Source organism: Macrobrachium nipponense, chromosome 4 (assembly GCF_015104395.2).
Source record: "Macrobrachium nipponense isolate FS-2020 chromosome 4, ASM1510439v2, whole genome shotgun sequence".
NCBI classification, from domain to species: domain Eukaryota; kingdom Metazoa; phylum Arthropoda; class Malacostraca; order Decapoda; family Palaemonidae; genus Macrobrachium; species Macrobrachium nipponense.
Window position 1 is genome coordinate 22,165,291 of NC_061100.1, and position 24,277 is coordinate 22,189,567.

Sequence of the window (24,277 nt, forward strand, 5' to 3'; positions counted from 1 at the left end):
CCAAAAGAAGCCCTTTTCCTTTCGTTCGGCGGCGCCCGCAGGTATATGGATCCAAAAGCCAGGAGAGGCTGCTGAGAGGGAGGAACGCCCCTCCTGAATCTGCAGTGGTGGGATTCTCATGTGTGACAGAGAGACGGAGATCACAGCCTTAGCTGGACCGTTACTGCATTTTGGGAAGTCTTGCTGTCCTTGTCGCAGACTTGGACGGGGGCGGGGAAGGGGGAGAGTGTGTCTGGAGCAGAAGCCTGGAGTTCCAGCCTTTGATTACAGTGATCATTTCGACTCTCCGTTCTTCACCTTGCCATAGAGGAACGAATCTCTCTCTCTCTCTCTCTCTCTCTTTATCTATATAATTTTATTTTTCTCACAAGGCAACAACTGTTTTGTTTGTACAAGAATATTTATTCTTTCTCTCTCTCTCTCTCTCTCTCTCTCTCTCTCTATATATATATATATATATATATATATATATATATATATATATATAATTTTATTTTTCTCACAAGACAACAACTGTTTTGTTTGTACAAGAATATTTACCTCTCTCTCTCTTTCTCCTCTCTCTCTCTCTCTCTCTCTCTCTCTCTCTCTCTCTCTCTCTCTCTCTTCGATTCATTTTTATTTTTCTGGTTTTCGCTTTTTTTAAATCCATATTCTACTTTTGAATGATTGACGGCATTCTGGAAATGACAGATAATTTTGAGAGTCATCATTGTCTTTGTCTGTGTGCCTGTCTATCTATCTATCTGTCTAGTGTTCCTATCACTTTTAAAACGTCAATTCCTAATCTCTCTCTTCTAATTACAGCTATAATCATCATTATTATCATTACTTCACCTCCTCTTACTTCTTCCTTACTTGGAAGCTTGGAATTTGAAGTCAATAATAATAATAATAATAATAATAATAATAATAATAATAATAATAATAATAATAATAATAATAATAATAATAATAATAATATATTCTTTTGGAAGCTTGAATTTCAAGTCAGCTTTTTCCAAATGAATAGGGTTCGTCTCCTGAGTAATAATGATGGTAATAATAATAATACCGTCAAACTGAATCGTAAATGACATCTTACATCTCTCAAAAATTCCTTTCGGAATAAATCACCGCCAAGAATTGACGAGAGAGAGAGAGAGAGAGAGAGACCTGTCAATCACGGAGATCGTATGTTGTGATGTGACAAGTCATCGCTGTATAATGCTTGCGTAGAGAGAGAGAGAGAGAGAGCGAAGAGATGAGAGAGAGAGAGAGAGAGGGTCACACCACATCCAGTTTCGTGTGATTTTTTTACAAAAGCAGAAAACACTTAAAATTCAATTTTTTATTATTATTATTATTATTATTATTATTATTATTATTATTATTATTATTATTATTATTATTATTATTATTTTTTGTTGAGGTTTGAGCCGTGGTCGTGTGTGTATTGATCGATGTGTATTTGCACATGCTTATTTAGACGATATATATATATATATATATATATATATATATATATATATATATATATATATATATAAAACTTCAGCCTACTATCTCCTTTATAACACCAACGGAATCCCAAATAAAGCGATTCAACAAGCGACATCTGAAACCAAAAAAAAAAGAAAAGGAAACGCCGTCAGCAAGCCATTTTAACCCTTAAGCCCCTCGACGCAAGAGTAAAATCCGAACGCTTACCGTTTCGAACGATTACTAACCGAATCAGATTCTACAATATCCTAAACGGGAGATTTGAATCTCCTCGGTAGAAGTCGGGGTTTCTTCGCCTGGTTTTCATTTTGGAAGTCGATGGTTTACAGTGACGAGCAAATGCTAAAAAAAAGAAGAAAAAAAAAAAAAAAAAAAAAAAAAAAACTTGTGAAATCAAGATTTTGTGAGGTCACTGTGGCTATTACAAGTGGATATATATATAATATATATCTGGTAAAAGTGTGTGCTGTAAGATTCTCTATTTATATATTCTGATATTGCTTCTTCTTTGTGTCTGTATTTTCTTTCTAGTTGCTTAATTTTTTTTTTGCCTCTTTGCCAAATCGTATACAGGTGATTGTATGAATAAACTTTAGTTTTTTCATTATTCAGAATCAACCTGGGATTAGTTAGATCTGTCTTTATTTATCATCTTTCAATAGCCTTTGTATCTGGATTATTATTATTATTATTATTATTATTATTATTATTATTATTATTATTATTATTATTATTATTATTATTATTATTATTATTCAGTAGATAAACCCCTGTTCGTATGGCACAAACCTCCAGGGGAGATTGACTTGAAATTCAATATTTCAATGGTTATGGTGTTCATTCGGAAGAAGTTCCAGAAGATATTAGGAAATACAGAGAGAAGAGATCAGTTATCAGAAAGCAAAGAAGATAAATTTAAAAATTTATGAGTAAACGTATAAAACTATAAATAAACTACTAAAATACGAGCGTCTTTTTATAAGTAATTTAGAGCAGAAATGGGATTGTTAAAAAGAACTTTTTTTTAGGGGGAAGTTTTTCAGTACTTTTATTCCTGACTGGGAAGTGGGTAGGGGTGGGGGTGGGGGGGGGGGTGTGGGGGGACGTGTATTAGGTCAGGTGGGGGTGAGAGGGTGAGGTTGGCCGGTTCGTAAATACGTTACCAAGTTCTAAACGAAAATAGGTTTGAAAAATGTGTTAAAATTAACTTGATTGCCAGGGACGAAATTTTCGACTCTCACTGATGGAGAATTTCGTACCATTATCACCATATTTTCGGTACACCCCCCTACAATGCCACCTTTTAAGAATGTGGGTCTCACGTGATGGTGATTCAGCAGAAAGCGTCATTGCACCACCACCAAGAACAATAACAACAACAATAGCAACATAAAACCACGACGGTAAACCTCAGGATGACTTTTTTCCCCTTGGAACTTAGCCCCCAACAACTATAGATTAACCTCCTTGAAAAACAAAAAATGGTAGCATTGCGTCATAACGAGGGACGAGAAGACGTGGATTATAGATGTCATTCCAATACTGACTTTGGAATCTGTCATTTCCTATATTCACGTATTTCACCTCGAAGGGACTTACGAGGAATGGGACCTGTAGCACAGAACAATAGCCCGGCCCAAGTTCTCGTCGGTTTTACCATTTTCATTCTCTCCCTCACATTCTTATATCTTCTTGGATTTCGGGGTTTCGTATTATGAAATCGCCAGGATGCGTTGCTGCGCGACTTTTCGAGAACGTATGCAATAATAAGTGGTTGTCCTAATCTCGATTAGGTCATCAAAAGAGAGAGGATTGAAATTTTATACAGGGTGTCCGTAAATTCCCAGTACCATTGCAAGTGTTTATTGCTCAGGATGGTACTGGGACTTTATGGACACCCTGTATAGCTAAGAATATATATATATATATATATATATATATATATATATATATTATATATATATATATATATATATATATATATATATATATATGTGTGTGTGTGTGCGTGTGTGTGTGTGTGTGTTTGACTGGTAAAAATGTTCTGTTACAACCAACGCTTAATTAAGAAGATTAAGGAGAAATTATCAGCGGGGGTGACCTAGTAAAACGGCTACCTGTGGATGAGTCTCTTTTCTGTCATTTTTCTCATTCATTACCTACCTGAAGACAGAGAGAGAGAGAGAGACACAGCAGTCTCTGAAATATAGTACTTCTTACTTTCTATATTTTGGGCGTCTTTATGGGCTCCTGATATATATATATATATATATATATATATATATATATATATATATATATATCATATATATACATATGTGTGTGTGCATGTGTGTGTATACACCTTCCGTTATTTTCCTCTCAACGACAGAAGTACAGACGTAGACAGAATGAGGAAAAGACTTAGAAGATTGACTGTATTAATCTTTTGAGTTTGTTATGACAGACAAATAAACATATCCGCATTTCTATTTACATTTTGAGAGAGAGAGAGAGAGAGAGAGAGAGAGAGAGAGAGAGAGAGAGAGAGAGAGAGAGAGAGAGAGAGAGAGAGAGAGGAGAGAGAGAGAGAGAGAGAGAGAGAGAGAGAAGGCAAACCAATGATATAGAAAAATATCCCTAAGAAGAAACTTACTAGGTAGTTAAGTTACCTGAAAGTGTTTTGATACTGCAAACACAAGAATGTTTTAACTTGTTTAATTAAATATATATAATTGGATACAAAGGCAAGTCACAACAACCCCAGTAAAGCCAATTTGAATTTTCAATGCTCTCGCTTACCCAACCGAAGTTGGAAGCTCTTGCATGAATAATTCCAAGGCTTCAGCTCGAGGTTCCAGCGATAAATCTCACACCAGAGGCAATTTACATACTCCATACATCCTAAATATACCGATAAAAATACCTCGGGAACCTTCACTCTACTACCAGGTTCCGTAGATCTCGGTGACATTTTCGTCTCCAAAAACAACCGCATTTTGGGAGGGAGTTACTGAGTGGTTACCTGACATCGGATAGATAGATATAGACCCTGCGTCAGTACACCTCATGCAGTGCTCTGTATGCATTACTTGAGGTTCTTTGCAGAGTCCCTTCGGCCCCTAGTTGCAACCCTTTTCGTTCCTTTTACTGTACCTCCGTTCATGTTCTCTTTGAGGTTTTCCGCCTGTTACACCCTTCATAACTATTTACTGTCAATTTCCGTTTCAGAACTGACTGACCTCATATAATTTTCCATGTATTTTATAATTTACCTACTTTTTTATCTGTTTACTTATTAATTTGTAGATTTATGTTATGTTTTCTAATACCTGATCACTTCTCTCTGTATATCCTGTTACCTTCCGTTACTTCTTCCAAATGAACACTGTAATATTCTTTGGAATATTGAATTTCAAGCCAGTGGTCCCTGATGTGGGCTTCTTCCATATGAATGGTGTTCATCTTCTGAATAATAATAATAATAATAATAATACTGGTTGCTGCTTCAGCACTATTAATCTTGTAAAGAGTCTTCTCTATTTTTCTGATGACAGCTTTCTGTTGCCATAGACTGGCGGGCAACGCACCAAAGGGCATGGTAAAATTCGGTTGAGTCAATTTTGGCGTTTATTATTACTTATACAATGCTCTCTGTCTCGCGACGTTTTGTCCAGATATACAGGACATTTTCCAGCGATGACTGCTGAGTGACTGAATTCCATTGGCAAGTCCTTAATAATAATAATAATAATAATAATAATAATAATAATAATAATAATAATAATAATAATAATATAATGCTGAATAAAATGGCAGAATTCAGCAAATTAATGTTATATATTATCTTTTCTAATTTTCTTATTACTCGCTTTTCTGGCTCAGCGATACTTCGCAATAATTGGCTAATATTCATATTGAGGATAATGCTGAAAGTGGTATTTTATTTGAAACAGGATTTATTAAAACTGGTATTATTAGTGTACTGGTATTATCAGAATACTGGTATATGGAAAGGCGTTCCTTCCATACACCAGTATTCTGATAATACCAGTATACTGATAATACCAGCTTTAATAAATCCTGTTCTAAATAAAATACCACTTTCAGCATTATCCCCAATATGGATATTGGCCAATTATTGCGAAGTATCGCTGAGCCAGAAAAGCGAGTCATAAGAAAATTAGAAAAGATAATATATAAGATTAATTGGCTGAATTCTGTCATTTTATTCAACAGAATTTGTTTAAAAGAGGGTCTTGTCTCCCCCCCAAAAAAAATAAAACTAATAATTAAAAATAATATATTATATTAAAAATAATGGCAGAATTCACAGAATTGATTTTATATAAAATTCTTTAAATTCTCCTTATGATTTCCACAAGAAAACTACCTGCCCGAAATTCCGTTGACGACCTACAGCACGATGAATATTGGACAGCTGCTTTATAATACATTCGTGCCAGAAAGACAAATCATAAGGAGAATTGAAAGAATTTTATATAAAATCAATTCTGTGAATTCTGCCATTATTTTCAATAAAACGTGTTTGAAGAAGGTCTGTTTCCAGCATACAAAAATAATAATAATAATAATAATAATAATAATAATAATAATAATAATAATAATAATAATAATAATAATAATAATAATAATAATAATAATAATAATACACCATAAGATAAAAGAACCTTTAACAAATACATACGGAATTATTCCACAGGCTGAGGTTACAAAGAAATTCCATAATTCAGGTGTTTCCTAGGTCAGTGTAAGGGAAAAATGCGGATACATTATTTGTCAAGTCATCTTGCTTGTTCCAGAATAACTCTGAAAGATAACCCGGGAAGACAACATAATGGTTAGCCAAGAAAGATGGACTGTTACAGTTACCTTTTTTATATATATTGACAGGATATTCAGGGTCTGAGGTTCTTTCTGTTTGTGATTTGTGGTTTCCTCAGTGAGTTTCTGAGATGAACGCTTCTCCTCAATTGTACCGAAGAGGGATGATATATGTTAGATAAGGTTTAGGCTTTGAATTCAGTTTTAGGCTTTGATTCAAAATAGAAAATCGTCGATGGCTTGAATCTGTCGTTACCAGTGTTTTATATGGCTTTCAGAAAAGGAGAACTTTTAGTGAAAGTGTTAAGATTTTTCTCTCGTCAGAGGCAGTGAAGCTGTCAAATTCAATTATATTTTTGTGGCACTGACCAGAAAAACAAGAAGTCGAACCCTGAGGGAACCACGAGATTTACCTTTGAATGGGCAACTACCGTTTAAAGGAACGACGTAAAATATACCTATACATTACACAACCAATCATCAAGTTATTTATTTGATTTCCTTTGATATCAAACGAAATTATCATTATCTTCATCATCCTTAGATAATTTGTGACGTCCTCCTACTGGCCTTAATTCGGTCCATCGGGCCAGCAAAACAGAACAGAGAATTTGTTTTAAAAAGCTGCTAAACAGCAATGACTGCTTACCACAAAGCTGTCAATGAGATGTGCTACAGACAGGAACAGACGCCCTTTAGAGAATCATCACCTCCGGGGTAACACTGACGGTATACCCTGTGATAGAGCATTACTGAGTCTTCAGTTGCCCCCAGCAAGATATAGCCGCCCTTGTGATGAGAAACAGCACTGCCCCATTGGGCGTAAAGAGTTGAAGAGACAAGCAAGCCCCTTGATGGACGCCGTATTGGCTGCCTGATAACGCACCTTAGGAGGTGACTATTCATCTTAACTACGAAACAGTTAACTGTTTCTAGATGACCTGAATAGAGATACTGCAATTATTCACCTAGAGGATAAGTATGGGCAGCTGTTGATTAATGGAGCAAAGAGTATCACATCGCAGTAGCCATTGCTGATCACCCAAGTGGCCTCCAACTAAGCTCCCTCCTGAGAAGCGTGTCTCGTAAAGACCCTTTCTTCTTTGTTTGTTTGCAATTGTGATTCTGAGGTGTCAGGTTAATGTTTAATTATTTCTTTATAGTCTTTGTTAGTTTCCAATTGTGATTCTGAGGTGTGAGGTGAATGTTTAATTATTTATTGTATGCTCGCAGCAGCTATGATATAAACGTTGGCTTTTCTTTGTGGTGTCACTGATGCCCTGATGGTAGCAGCGAGTTAACGGCTGGAACAATTGTTGGCATAAGGAGAATTAAACGGAGCAGCATAACAGGAAGTTTCGGTTTTACCTTCAAAGCTTTTGCCTTGAGGAGTTGGAGAGATACAGCAAATTGCGCATTGTTATCTTCTATGTAGTAGACGCTTCAAGTGGATCGGCAAATACATACATACATACACACATATACATATATATATATATATATATATTATATAATATATATCTAGTATATATGTAAATATAAACATACATATATACATAGCTTTTTTAGTAACATCGGTACGTGCGTGGTTCAGTTGGTAGGGCCCTCGCATTTCAACTGAAAGACCTGGGTTCGATCCTGATATGTGTCTGAATTTGATCCATGTTTCACACATTGTGGTTTTGTGTCGATGACTACTACACTATATATATATATATATATATATATATATATATATATATATATATATATAATATATATATACACAGGGTGTTCATAAAGTTTCGTACCATTACAAGTATTTATCGCTCAGAATGGTACTGGGAGTTTCTGGGACACACACCCTGTATATATATATATAGTATTACATATATATATATATATATATATATAGTATATATATATATATATATATATATATATATATCACACAACCTTTCGTGCATTCACCCAAGCGAGCGAGCAATTGAAAACGCGCTGGGATGTAGTACTAACTACATTAATAATGACGCCATGTATAGATTTCCACGCATAAATATGCAGGGAGAACTATGTATATTTACAACGGCCAGTTCCCCACCGCCACCGTTGTTCATTTCCATCCCATAAATGATGCATAATCGTGCCAATATTAATATGCAATTGTTCTGGCAACAGCAACCGGCGGCCGCTGTTCCCAGCGAGGGAGGGTGGTGGGATTCGGGAATATGCGAATATGTGCTCTCTGTTTGACGCTGCGTTTACACCCAGCGATTCGAATCGATTCAATTCATGGAGAATCAAGACGAGTCATGAATCGTGTTGATTCTTCATGACTCCATTCGCTTGGTGTTAAACGGCTACGTTGAAATTAGAATGGCGAATCAAGACATGAATCATGTTGATTCTTCACGACTCGATTCACATGGTGTTAAACGGTTACATTGAAATTAGATTGGCGAATCAAGACAAATCATGAGTCGTGTTGATTCTTCATGACTCGATTCGCTTGGTGTTGAACAGTTATGTTGAAATCATTGTGGCGATTCAAGGTGAGTCATGAATCATGTTGATTCTTCACGACTCGATTCGCTTCATGTTAAACGGCTGCGTTGAAATTGGAGTGGCAAATGAAGACGAATCACGAACCGTGTTGATTCGTCACGACGCGATTCATTTGGTGTTCAACGGTTGCATTGAAATCATTGTGCGAATGAAGACGAGTCATGAATCGTGTTGAATCTTCATGACTCGATTCGCTTGGGGTTAAACGGTTCCATTGAAATTATAGTGGCAAATCAAGACGAATCATGAATCGTGCTGATTCTTCATGAATTGAATCAACTCGATTCGCTTGTTGTAAACGCAGCCTTACTCTGTCGCAGAATGATATCCGGAATTAAATCTGGGTCATTTATGACAGCGAGGAGATCATTAAATCTATATATAACAGCGGAGATCAAATCTCCCTCTCACTTCGTTGCAAGAGGGATATATAATATATATAAATAATGAAATCTGTAACTAGTTTTTTTTTACAGTTATTTCCTCTCTTTCTATGTACAAGAAGAATGATTATGAACTTCACGGTAAATCACTTGATATTTATCTGTAAAATGTGGAAAATTGTATGAATTTTTAACAATTGATTTTACTTTCGAAAACATTCATAGGGCAGGGTAGCTAGGAGATCGGGTTGGGTATGGAGAGACATGACATTTACACCCTCCTCCTGCAAACCTGTTTGTCCGCCCCGGGTGGGGCCGGGTTAGGTAAGTAGGTAGGTAGGGAATTGGGATGGCAGAGGGGAGACATGACGGGCAGCGCCGCGTTCCAACGCAGCGTAGTGCGCGCCATCGAGCTCGTTAATGTATGTCGTCCAACAAGGTTGCTTCTTGCAAGAATGGTATCTTTCAGCCTAGCGTAATTATGTCATTCCTATACGACCTAATTTCGTCGTAGAACGCAGAGAGAGAGAGAGAGAGAGAGAGATTCCAAGTCATGGAATCAAGGCAATTCCCAATCAAGTTTCTCCGTCACGGAGATCTTACAGAGACAATTCTTCTCACGGGAATCGTAATTTGCACAGCGAATATTAACAGCCAATGGAAGAAATATATAAATAAGTAAATAAAATAAAAAAACTGTCCTGTCAGACAGAAAATAGGTGATTTTAAAACGAATCATAAAAAGATAGTTGAGTAGAGCTTGCTTTCTTATCAAAACAACCTGATAAGTTTTGAAGTGAATTCAATGAAAGGTGTATTTCTCTTATATTTGACTCTGTTGGTGTTGGTAATGTTGTTGTTGTTTTCCTTCTTCTCCTTCTGTTTCCAATACGATACTATATCATTAGCTTGAACAAATCAATGTCTATTACAAACAGGTCTGAAACTTTAAATGAATATATATATATATATATATATATATATATATTATATAATTATATTATATATATTCATTTACAATGTTCTTGTTTATCAACAGAATTCCATCTAATAAAAGGAAGCCTCCCATAAAAACGCCAAAATATAGAGAGAAAATACTATATTTCAGAGACTGCTGTCTCCCTCTTCAGGTAGATGAATGAAGAGGGAGACAGCAGTCTCTGAAATATAGTATTTTATCTCTATATTTTGGCGTTTTTTTATGGGCTCCTTTTATAATACATATATATATATATATATATATATATATATATATATATATATATATATATATATATATGTGTGTGTGTGTGTGTGTGTGTGTGTGTGTATGTATGTTTACTTATTCATGTAATTATTCATCTATTTATTTATTCGTTCTTTATTCATTTATTTATTTACATATTTATTTATTTATTTATTTATTTATTAATAAGAACACCCTACTCCCATACGCTGTTCATACCTTATCAATGCAAGACTACTATGCTCTATGAACAACCCATAATTACCTAAAAAAAAAAAAAAAAAAAAAAAACAAAACGTAACCTCAAATTACTTCAAAACTTGTGTCTTTTATCTATTCGTTTCGTGAGCACCCTTACGCAGAAGATTATAAGATCCCATAACTAAATCGTAATTTAGAATGAGCTTTTGGGAATTGATAAGGAGCCCATAATAGCGGGCGTCATTTTTAAAGTCTCGAGGAGATAATGACGTAAAATGACAACTTGATGACGCTGCTTCGGACGCATAATTAGGAAGCCTTCGTCTTGCGTCAGTTTTTTTTTTTAATCGTTCATCTCTTAATCTCATTTGCACGATTTGAAGGTGAGATTCCCACGTGAAGTGAGATCTCCACGTTGAGATTTCCACGTGAATTGAGATTTTCACGTTGATATTTCCACGTGAAGTGAGATGTCCACTTGAATTTAGATTTCCACGTGAATTGAGATTGTCACGTGAAATGAGATTTCCACAAGAAGTGAGATTTTCACGTTGACATTTCCACGTGAAGTGAAATTTCCACTTGATATTAGATATCCACGTGAATTGAGATTGTCACGTGAAATTAGATTTCCACGTGAAGTGAGATTTCTACGTGAAATGAGATTTTCACGTTGAGAGTTCCACATGGAGTGACATTTCCACGTTGAGACTTCCACTTGAAATGAGATTTCCACGTGAAGTGAGATTTCCACGTGAAGTGAGATTTCCACGTGATATGAAAGGAGAGAAAACAAATAAAAACAGCAGAAGACAAGATTCTAAGATGAGGTCTCCACGTGAAACAGAAGAAGAAAATAAAAAAAAATGAAGAGATAAATGTAGATTGTTTGCAGTCCGGCATTGCGCTCAAAGGCACCATCATACTTCTGGAAATTAAGAGACGGAATGGTAATACTCGTGTTGCCATCACGAAGGTGCTCATTTTTTTTCTATGATCGGTGGCTTTTCAAGGACAGCTGATGAAAACCACTAAAAATTTTGAACGTAAATTTTGCGACATTGTGGATAAAGGGACCGAGTCGTCTGTCGATTATTTATTGTTTGTTAATTAGAAAAAAAACAGCAGAGCAACATAAATAAATCTATACATCAATAAAATATATCTTCACAATGATGCAGTTAACTGTTTTTATTCCGTATATGATGTGACAATACTGTGCCTTTTTTATGCGTGAAGAATTCTTCCCTGTTTTTTTCAAAGCATTAACATTCAGTACATACGGATAATTGCTTAGCCTCAATTCTGGTGACTGTGAAACATAATTAGAAGGAATTATGAGAGAGCTCCAAATAATGAAAACAAGAGCCGTACTGGCATAAGGCCAGCTTAATCTAAACCAACAAATCGAGCCTGGTGGACCAGCGTTGAAGGCATTTCCCATCCCTGGTACGTACCAGCGCTTGGTATTTGGCCTAGATTTTATATTGCAATTCCTACCAACGATTCACGCTTTGCCTTTGCCCTAGATTTCATATTCCAATAACAATTCCTACCAACGATTCACTTCGATATCAGACGAGGCCCAAGCGTCTCACCTTGGGGTATTCCACCAGTTCGTATGTAAAAGAAACGGAATGCTCACGGCACGACCGTACTAACTATAAGCATGACTTTCTGGAAGAGCAGAAACAATTGGCTACCGGAATTTCTCTGTGTCACCGGGGGAATTGCTGTCATTACTATGCTGTATACCTTCGTAATAACCTCGCTTATGCGTCGTCTCTCTCTCTCTCTCTCTCTCTCTCTCTCTCTCTCTCTCGTTTGCGGACTGGAAAGGCATTTGGTTGTACGTACATATGTACATACACACACATTTATGTGTGTATACATATATTATATAATATATATATATATATACATGTATATATATGTATATATATGCATATATATATATATTATATATATATATATATATATATATATATATATATATATATATATAGTAGGACATGGTAGGTAAATATTTAATAGTATTGGTAAATAAATCAATATTTTCACGTCTTATACAAGTATAAACATTTGGCAGAGGTTCGAATTCCTATTATTATTATTATTATTATTATTATTATTATTATTATTATTATTATTATTATTATTATTATTATTATTATTATTATGGAAAACGGTGAAAGTACTGACGTCATCCTTAGCACAAGAAAATGCTCAAGAGAAAAGCAACATAACGATTCGTTGTTCAAGAGAAACCAAAGAATGATAAGGGGAAAAATTACGAATAACTTTGTATGCCACTTTATACTTGACGTCCAGTAAATTCGACGAAATTTAGCCAGAAGTGCGAACAACCTTCCCGTTAGAACACTTTCGCTTCGAGTCAAATATGAACTTATGAATAGATTGAAAATTTCAAAGAAATATAAGGAAACAGGATTTATATTAACGTATATTTTTTTATAATAACGTCAAAATAACGTCGACATAATAGGAGCTATATTAAATCGCTGTAATGATAACCTGATAATTATACACATAATATATATATATACACACACGCACGCACACACACACACACACACACACACACATATATATATATATATATATATATATATATATTATATATATATATATATATTATAAAAGACATTATCTTAATCTTGCAAGCCACGAGCGCCCTAGACAATTAGAAGAAATAAAATAATATGATATATAAAACACTGTATAGTATATATAATTCTCACTTCGGAAATCAGAAGTAAAAAAAATAACTTTTTTAAATGAATAAATGTTTTAATATATAAAATAATATCCAGAATATATAATTCCCGTTTCGTTGATCAGAAATAAAATTAAATGTTAAAAAACAAATAAAGTATTTAATACAATACAAAATAATACGCAGACTATATAATTCTCGCTTCTGTAAACAAAAAATAGAATACAATTTTAAAAAACGATTAAAGGGTTTAATACTATATAAAGTAATACACAGAATACGTAATGCTCGCCTCGGTAATCAGAAATAAAATAAAATTTAAAAAAACGAATAAAGGATTTAATATTATATAAAATAATACGCAGAATATATAATTTTCGCTTCGGAAATCATAAATTAAATACAATTTTCAAAAAACGAATAAGGGATTTAATATTATATAAAATAATACGCAGGCTATATCATTCTCGCTTCGGATATTAGAAATAAAATGTTAAAAAACGAATAAAGGATTTAATACTCTATAAAATAACACGCAGAATATATCATTCTCGCTTCGGAAATCAGAACTAAAATAAAATGTTAAGAAACGAATAAAGGATTGACTACTATATAAAATAATACGCAGACTATATCATTCTCGCTTCGGAAATTAACTGAACGCCTGTCCGTCACGGGAGAGGAATCACCACTCCCTCATTAAATTAGCGACCGACTTCCTATCCGGTTCTGATCGCTGGTCAAAGCATAGTGATCGAGAACTAGTACGTAATTGCACGATAGCGGAAATCAGTGTGTTTAAGGCGTGGTAATGTCGTATAATGACTGCGCAGGCGCAAAACGAATTGAGGCTTTTAGCATCTGACGGCGTTCTGAAAATATTATTGAGATTTGCGGGATACGCTTCTCTCTCTCTGTCTCTGCATGGTAGCTCAGATAGTGAGATTTCCGAAGTATTGCTAGGTGTTGAATCAATTCCAGCGAACGACAGTCGCTTTATATAGTGCCTACAAGGAAGACATTAATTTTTAAATTATAGTAATAATAATGATAATAATAATAATAACAGTTATTATTATTATTTTGGAAGAAGACCCTCTTTTAAGTACAATCTGTTCAATAAAATGGCAGAATTATTATTATTATTATTTTATTATTATTATTATTATTATTATTATTATTATTATTATTATTATTATTATTATTATAAGTAAAGGCTACTTCAGCAGCGTTACACTTGTAGAGATTCTTCTCTATTATTATTGTTATTATTATTATTATTATTATTATTATTATTATTATTATTATTATTATTATTATTATTATTATTATTATTGTTATTATTATTATTTATAAAAAGCGAGTGACGTGTTAAAATGTTTTGGGGTGCCTAAGTACCTACCAGGCAAGTTAGCATAAAAAAAGTGATTAAACTAGTAAATTAATAAGAATAAATGAGGAAATGAACTTTGGAAAATCATTGCTAAATGCGTAAACAAACTGTTACTCTCCTTAAAAACCTGTTCAACTCATTTGATTTACACAAACAGAACTAGTCTTACTAAAGCCGGAAACACATCTTGTACTTTTATAAATTACCAACATTTTGATTTGTTTATTTTTAATTTGTTGATTAATGTTTTCTTTCCTCTCTAATTGCTGGTCTCTTCTCTCTATATTTCCTGTTACCTTCTGTTATTTCTTCGTTAGAAGCTTGAATTCCAAGTCAGTGGCCCCTTTGGTGGGCTTGTTCCATATGAATAGGGCTCATCTTCTTTTTTGTTTCCACATGAATAGAGTTTATCTTCTGAATAATAATAATAATAATATCTGGAGAGTAGATCCTCTCTCTCTCTCTCTCTCTCTCTCTCTCTCTACCTACCTAGTAATTTCATGCATACCATCTCGTTTATCTCAGATTTAAATCATGATTTGCACATGTGATTTAATGAACCGAAACTCTTTATGACAGCTATAATGATTGCTACAATATACAGAGAGAGAGAGAGAGAGAGAGAGAGAGAGAGAGAGAGAGAGAGAGAGAGAGAGAGAGAGGTGATGCCATTGGTATTGGGCCAAACAATGAGTAGCTAAGAAGTAAAGAGAAGGGAATGCAAGAGAAAGTAGTACAGACTTAAATGAGAAAATAATATAAAAAAAAGTTAAATTTAGTCCCGTTTTACGAGAACTGCATTAAGGCTTTATACCTGTATTTAAGGTCCAACGCGACGGCAACATAACACGGTAATATTACCAACGACTCGGAAACCCAGTGACCCTTCTTCCCTCATGAGACGTCGAAAGCTTTCTTCCTCATTTTCACTTTCGCTAACACTTCCTGCTAACAGCTCGAACAATTCCCCAATTAATTCCCCATCATCATCAGTCGACCCCTGATCCATAATTCCCCCCCCCCCCCAATTTCCCCCCAACCTTTTCGCGCGTCTTCTCGATTGCGTCATCCGGAGGATGCGTGAGTATGGTAACACTGCAGAACGGGGAATTGGCTACGGTGGGCGTTTTGTTTACTCGCTTAAGCGAGAATGAAGGTCGGAATTCGGTTGTATGTACGGTGAAGTGTGTAGTATTCGTTGTGATCCGTTTTGGTGAAACGGAATTCGGTCGGTAATGCTTTGGATTTTTATTTATTTTTTTTATTTTATTTATGACAGTGTTCATATGTGTGTAATGTTTGTGTAATTTATACGTAAAGTGAAACCACGTATATTTGCTCTTAAAGTAATTTAATTACCCTGTATTGAATTACTGATATGGATCGTGTTGTGTGGGTGCACGAATAATTATTGTAATAGTTTTATCTCTCTCTCTCTCTCTCTCCTCTCTTCTTCTCTCTCTCGTCTCTCTCTCTCTCTCTTCTCTCTTCTCCTCTTCTCCTCATCTATATATATGAATTATATATATATAAATATATATATATATCTATATATATATATAACTACTATTATAATATAGATAATTCTAATATTCATCCCAACCTTGCCCCCCCCGCGGCCGCCTGGTTTTTGGTGGGTTCATCTCTCTGCTCGCTCCTATTATATATATGTGTGTGTGTGTGTGTGTATTGTTTGTTTAATTATGCACAATGTTATATATAATATATATAATATACATATATATAATTGCGTTTACCTACTTATACACAATATTCTGTTTAGGCAAGACCTGATAGAGGTGCACTCGAGTCTTTATTAATACGCCGAATCTAGCCTCTTGTCGTAAACATTTAAAGCTAATGCTAGTTTATATTCTATTATAGTTATAAATATTGATACTTAAAGGTGCGTACTCATTTAGACACATGAATGAGAGTTTATTGGTAAAAAAAAGAAAACAAACTGTTTTCCGGAGTCATAAACCTGCAAACATCGGGCGGATTGCTCTCTCTCTCTCTCTCTCTCTCTCTCTCTCTCTCTCTCTCTCTCTCGAAAAAGACTGCTTTCTACAGTCACCTTTGTAGAGCCTACTGCATGAAATAAGTTCCCATACAACACGGGGATGATTACAATGTATTTTTTTTCTTTCTTTTTTTTTAGACAGAACACCTTCACCTTAATTTCACGACTGACTGGGGTCGTTTTCTCACGACAAATCAATAATGTGAGTCGCTCGTTTTTTTTTATATATTATTTTTTTTCTCTATACATCCACGCGTCATTTGTTTTCACAAATGGCGGTTCTGTGACCTCGATTGACAAAAGTATCATGTATAGATGTTTGTTGATTTCTAAATAGGCAATTCGAAAGCACATTCTGCATGCAGTTGCATGCATTTCATTTGCAAATACAGACTGATTGAGTTTTGCGTCGTTGTATACATAGATGGCAGGAGCCCGCTCGCTATCCAAGTATGTTATTAATAGCTTCTATGAGCTCCTATAATATACCTTCTATAGACTTCTCTCTTTTTTTTTAAGAAAAACTGCCATGTTAGACGGCATCTATACAATAATAATTATACTTGTATTCTGCATCTATGCAATGATAGTGATATCATCCTCTATACAATAATCATAATACTGATATTCAGCACCTTTGCAAGCTATAATGATACTGACAGTCAGCATCCATACAATGATAAGATACAGATATTCAGATTAAGAAAAAATGAATAAATGCTGATTTGGTTGAAGACAGACGCATTATTTAGTTACATCACGTTATTGTCCGTTTATCAAGAGTGTTATAAAACAATAAAATTAAGAATCAGAATGAAGAGAGGAGAGAGAGAGAGAGAGAGAGAGATTCTACTGCACATTCTGTTATTGTCAAAATGACTGCGTAATCGTAAAAATGCATAAGGCTTTCATGTTTTATGTCTGGGCATTATGGAAACGCCCCAAAAAGTGAATGAAAGTCAAACATATCCAATGGCTCTTGAATCTTTTAATAATCCTTTTCGATCGAGCTCACAGAACAGGAATGTAAAAAAAAGCCGAAATGAAATAAGTGTCGGAAATCCGTCAAATTCTGCTGCAGCTATCGGGTGATGTGCTGGCTCCCATTGTTTCAGTTTTGCCTTTAATTTCGAAGCGAAACTCGTAAACCGGAGCTTCCCATGGCCAGGAAAATATTTCTGTGGTGATTAAGGAAATGGAGGTGACACGGGCCGCGCTTGAGTAAACACAAATGGATGGGTAATGGTTCTGCTTACGAACATACCTCGCGAGTTCACCGTTGACTGGGCTGATTTTGCAACCTCATCTTTGTGGTACATCATCACATCTAGCAGGGAGTCCTTCCTACTCCCTTCCCTCTCCTCCTGGCCGGGGACCCTCCCACCCCCGGCTGCTGATACCTCTTCTCCTACTTCTAGTCTTGTAGACCAAAGGCACCTCTTTGCCTGGTCACTGCTTCACCCACAGGATTCTCAGAGGCCTGTTGTTCCTACCACAGACTCCAAACATCTATTTTTCTACTTGCAACCTCTTGTCATTATTCCTACCTGCCCATAAGCGACAGTTGCAGATCTTCTGTAATGTGGATAATAGGTCCCATCCCCTCAAAACAGCCTCTTGTTGCCTGTCTTCAAGATAAACCAGTTAAATTCCAGTCATTCTTCTCCCATACATACATCCCAGTCACCCAGGTCATCTATGAGATCAACAGCATGCCAAGGACAACCGTGTATTCTGATCAGTTTTCCGTTCATCTAGAACCTCCGACATTTTTTTTTACCATGCCATGGACCCTAGTTACTAAGAGCCCCCATCCATGGACACCAGGTGCCCCCTTAACTAAAGCACGTACCCCAGTCACCTCGCCCTCCGTCCACAGATTCAGTTTCCTAACTCCAACTGAATGAGGCACGTTCTCCTCGCATCTCTGCTACAGAACAGAGCCTTTCTGTCACCTCTTCTTCTGGCTGTGTGCAGTTATCTATCCCTCTGTCCAGAGACTTTTGGTGTCGAAATCTGCATCAGGCACGAACCCCTAACAGCGTTTGACCCTGACCGCATCTCTCTGTGCAGAGACCCAGTTCGGTTTTCTCCCAGACACAAACTTTGGCACTTTCCCCCCTCCCCCCCCCCCCCCCCCCCCCCCACCCCCCCCCCCCCCCCCCACCCCCCCCCCCCCCCCAGTTGCAGCAGATTTCAGTTGCACCTGGATAAATCATCCCATCTGTCTGTTGTGGCTGGTGGGTACTTTTCGTTCTGTTTCATAGTGCAACTGTTTTGAGGTCTTCCTCTTATTACACAATTAAAACCTTTCTGCCCTCCATTTCCCTTTTAGCGCTGAATAACCTCGTAGGTCCCAGCGCTTGACCTTTGGCCTAAATCCTATATGCTATTCCATTCCTCTCCTTTTATCCACAGACCTAAATCAAGTCTCGATCTTTTATACCACTTCGGCAACTGTGTGGATATTGGCGACTATTCATATTTTTTTTCATGTTATCTCATGTATTTAGATTGTGTATGATACTGTCTGTACTTTGTATAATCCATGTATATGGCCTTGACCTGAAAATAAAAGTTATTATTATTATTATTATTATTATTATTATTATTATTATTATTATTATTATTATTATTATTATTATTATTATTATTATTATTATCTACTCGACGTTTCCTCAAAATCCTGTAACAATATTTAAAGATGTTATTCATTTACAACACGTCCTCTGGTACCTCAGTCTATTTATATTTGTTATAAATCAACATAAAGGCTCCTGGTGGCCCTGCATATTATTATGCTTGCAATTTGCGATTTTCTAGAAATTTTGCCTTTTTTTGGCACTTTAAGGTTAGGGTAAAATAAAGTTAGGTTAGGTTAGGTAAGTCAATTTTTATGGAATTTTTGCCAAATTCATGCCAATTAAGAGTGTTTTGATGGCTCGCAAGTAGTTTCATACTTCTGCTATATGTGAGCAGGGATGTTTTGAACAGTTGCTTCTTAACGATGACATTATTGCTTCGTGAGTTTGAAAGTAGTTTTGCAATATACTGCGTCCACGTAAATCTTTGGTGTGACGATTTAGGCACGACCCACTAAATTTACACCCATCTTGCCTCCGTTACCCAAGCCAGTGAACCTGTAGTACCTGGTAGTTAGTCGATTACAGTAGGTCTCAGTAGAAACATTTAAAATACTGAAAGGCATCACAAAAGTAGACAGTAACCTATTTACGTTAAACGAAAACCAGACAAGAAATAATGGATGGAAACTAGCATCCCATAGTGGGAACTTCTTTACATACATGATATGTGACACGTGGAATAAACTGCCACCAGAAGTTGTAAACAGCAACAGTGTGGAGGAGTTTAAAAGAAAGCTAGACAAAATCATTAGGACACTGGGAATGCACAGTAAAACCTGCTCCTATAGATAACTGAGCACACGATGCCTCCTCGGATGGACTTGTAACAAGTCTTTGAGACATTCTAATCCTTGTAATTCCTTGTAACTCAGTCAGGGTGTGGAAAAATCGTGGAGCTAATATTACATCATCATCTCAAAAGAGTGACATACAAGTGTGTGTGTGTCTTCACAGGGTAGGAAAACGAAGGGAATACTATTTTCTTCCATCATTACAAGTTTGAACAAGTGGCATTTTCAAGGTTATTGATTGATTGCAATTGATCTGGCGGTACATCAATCATTTGCCTCGTCAATGCCACCTGTGTATATAGTATTTATGTAAATATATGTAAATATAGTTCTGTATGTGTATGTAAATTTTATATACATGCATATATTAATATATATATATATATAGATATATATATATTATATATATCTATATATTATATCTATATATATATATAATATTATATTTCATTCGGTCTCCAAGACGTTCGCCTGAATCGTATCAAGTTGCCATAATGCCTCACGAACAAGCAGACAGAATTACAATCAATCACGATTTCGAAGTGCTATCTAGAATGTATTGGTATTTAAAATTCGTAATGGAAGCGACTAAAACGCCTTTGAAAAAGCATCACAGATCTGATGGTGTATTTAGTAGTATATCCTTTGCTATATACTTGAATTGAATGTCCTCTTTAACTTTGTTCCCTCCGCTTATCATAAAGCAGAACGGATTCGTGAGTCACACAGTTATAGTCAGGTCAGGTGGGACCTTTTCCCCCTTTTCCCCGCAGGGGCTAGTGCCGTCAGTGCACCTTATGCATTGCGCTGTAGGTATTACTTAAGGTTTTTGAAGAGTCCCTTCTGCCCTTAGCTGCAGGCCCTTTCATTCCTTTCACTGTCCCTCCGTTCATATTCTCCTTCTCCATCTTACTATCCAACATCTCCTAACAGTTAATTCATAGTGCAACTGCAATTTCCGTTTCGGCGCTGAATGACCTCGTAGGTCCCAAAGCTTGGCCTCTGGCCTACATTCTATTTTTTGTTTTATTCTATATGGCTGCATCGCCACAGGAGTTAGATTGAGGATCTCGTTCTAGGGTCTTCTTATGACCCATTCTCATGTCTGTCCCGAGAGAAAGGTTCAGAGGTCATTCTTTTTGTTGGGTTTTCTCTGTAGATCAGAGTCCTAAATTCTACAGTGTGATTTGGAAGAAGAGCTCGACGGATTTAATTTGTAGCCAGAGACCGTATCTCCAGTTTGGACAATTGTTGACAATGTTTCCAAATGTATTTAAACGGAGGAAATAATAACATATTAATATGATAAAATAATAATAACAATTATGAATAAAAAAAAATTCTGCGACTTCACAGTCAAAATTAAGTTGTCCTTAGACTTTACAAAAATAATTTTGTTGACGAAAAACTGTGCATTGTAGCTCTCTCTCTCTCTCTCTCTCTCTCTCTCTCTCTCTCTCTCTCTCTGTCTCTCTCTCTGTTAGCCTTCTCCTCTCTTTTTTACTAGTGGTCCTCATCCTGAAATATCCTCGATAATATTAAAGAACAGTCATACATAACACCAAGGGATAAAGAACTGAAAAAATATAAAGAATGTCACGTAATCTCCAATCATTTTAGAAGCGAATGAATTCAAAAAACGAATTTTCCAATTCATGAAAGCAGTCATAAGAACTTTATTCTCATACACCCGAAGGAATCTGGAGAAGTTCTTGCAGACAGGAAATTTTTAAGAAATATCTTTTGGGTATCTCATAACATATGCAAAACATTTTTTTTTTTTTTTTTTTTTTTTTTTGTCGGATCGAGATGGGTTTTTGAAGTCAAATCACGAGGTCAGAAGGAGCCGATTATTTCACGGACGACTGAAGATACCGAAGGAATAATTTCGACTGCTAAAATTCCTTCATAGTTCGACAAAAGTATAAGACGTAATAAAAATAGCTATGTACTTTTATAGCGCCAGTTTCACGGAGTCAACAGCGCTTTGCATGATGCTTCTTATACAATTTACTGAAGAAGAAGAAGAAGAATGAGAGAAGAGAAAAAATAATAAACAAGAAATGCTGACAATAATGGCCGTGACAATATGATTGCCGAATATGTAGGGCGCCACTCCAATGATCACCTGAAACAATAACTCGTAAGAGTTTCCTCTTTTTATTTACTTTTTTTTTAAGTTGCTGATCCATCCTGACGCTTACTGGTGTCACTTTGATTGCAAGCGCTCCTCCTCCTCTTTCTCCATCCTCCTCCTCCTCCTCCTTCCTCCTCCTCCTCCTCCTCCTCCTCCTCCTCCTCCCTCCTCGCCTCCTCTCCTCCTCCTCCTCCTCCTCCTCCTCCTCCTCTCCTCCTCCTCCTCCTCCCCCTCCTCCTCCTCCTCTGAAGGACTTGCTTGCAAGCACTTTCACCTGGGAGTCAATCAGTCGCTTTTACACTTGCCCAGGTGTTCTGGGAGTTTGGGTGGGGGTTGGGTGGGGGATGGTTGGACAAGGCGTTCTGGGAAGTTTGTTGTGGTGGGGGGAGGACTTATTGTATAGTATTTGCTGCCTCGTTGTCGTGGGAAATTCATTATAAATAGGCTCCTCCGTCTTCACATGATGTATATAACATGAATAATCCGGATAACCCCATACGAAAGTGAATGTGCTTTTTCTCACGATCAATAACGCTTCTTGCAAAATAGTATTGAATATGCCGCCAAGTGACGGATCAAATGCCGGGTTTGATGAGTCCGTTCGCTCTGACCTGATTCCTTTATTTGTCAGTTTTTTTTTTTTTATCTATATCAATTTCATATCTTCCTTCGCTGCTGGTTACTATTTTTTTTTAAATAGTTCCGGCTTTCAAGATTTAATTACTTATATGTTTAAGACTTATTTACCTGTATTTTTATCTTTATCAATTCCTTATCTTCCCTCGCTCCTTATTGGTGTTTTTTTATAGTTCCTCATTTAAGATTTAATTACAAATACGTTAAGATTTATGTACCTGGTTTTTTTTTATCTATATCAATACCTTGTCTTCCTTCCCTGGTTACTGGATTTATTAATAGTTCCGTCATTCAAGATTTAATTACATAGAGGCCGAGATTTCTTTACCTATTTTTTATCTTTATCAATTCCTTGTCTTCCTTTGCTGGTAATTGGTGTATTTTTTTATATATATAGTTCCTCATTCAACATTTAATTACATAGAGGCTGAGATTTATTTACCACATATTTTTATCTGTATCAATTCCTTATTTTCCTTCGCTGGTTACTGGATTTTTTTAATATAGTTCCCCATTCAAGATTTAATGACAAATAGGTTAAGATTTCTTTACCTATTTTTTTTATCTTTATCAAATCCTCATCTTCCTTCGCTGGTTACGGGTGTTTTTTTTTTTTATAGTTCTGTCTTTCAAGATTTAATTACAAATAGGTTGAAAAAGAAGTCATCTTTTGTTCAAGATTTAATTACAAATAGGTTAAGAAAGATGTCATCTTTTGTTCAAGATTTAATTACAAATAGGTTAAATAAAAGAAGTCATCTTTTGTTCAAGATTTAATGACAATTAGGTTAAGAAAGATGTCGTCTTTTGCTCAAGATTCAGTTACAAATAATCTAAGGCAAATGTCATCTTCTGTATTGAATTCTCTAAATAGTACAATGATATCCAACCTTTTCCGTGTACTGAATTATGGAACATGAAAGATTGATTTTTGCATCTCCTACGGGCGCGTTCACAATCCTAGTAGCTTACACACACACACAAAATGTATATTACGCAATGAATGTGATGACCAGGGATGTATAAAAGAAAAGAAAGAATGAAGGAAAATAAAAACTGCTGACAGAGGTTTATATAAAGTTTTTTTCGAGTACCTCTCATACGAAACTTTTTTAGCTCTTGTAACTATACTGCTGAAGAGAGGTAAACTTGTTGAAACATATCTTAATTCACGAGTCTATATGTGTCACTGCAGAGAGAGAGAGAGAGAGGAGAGAGAGAGAGAGAGAGAGAGAGAGAGAGAGAGCTTCTATTAC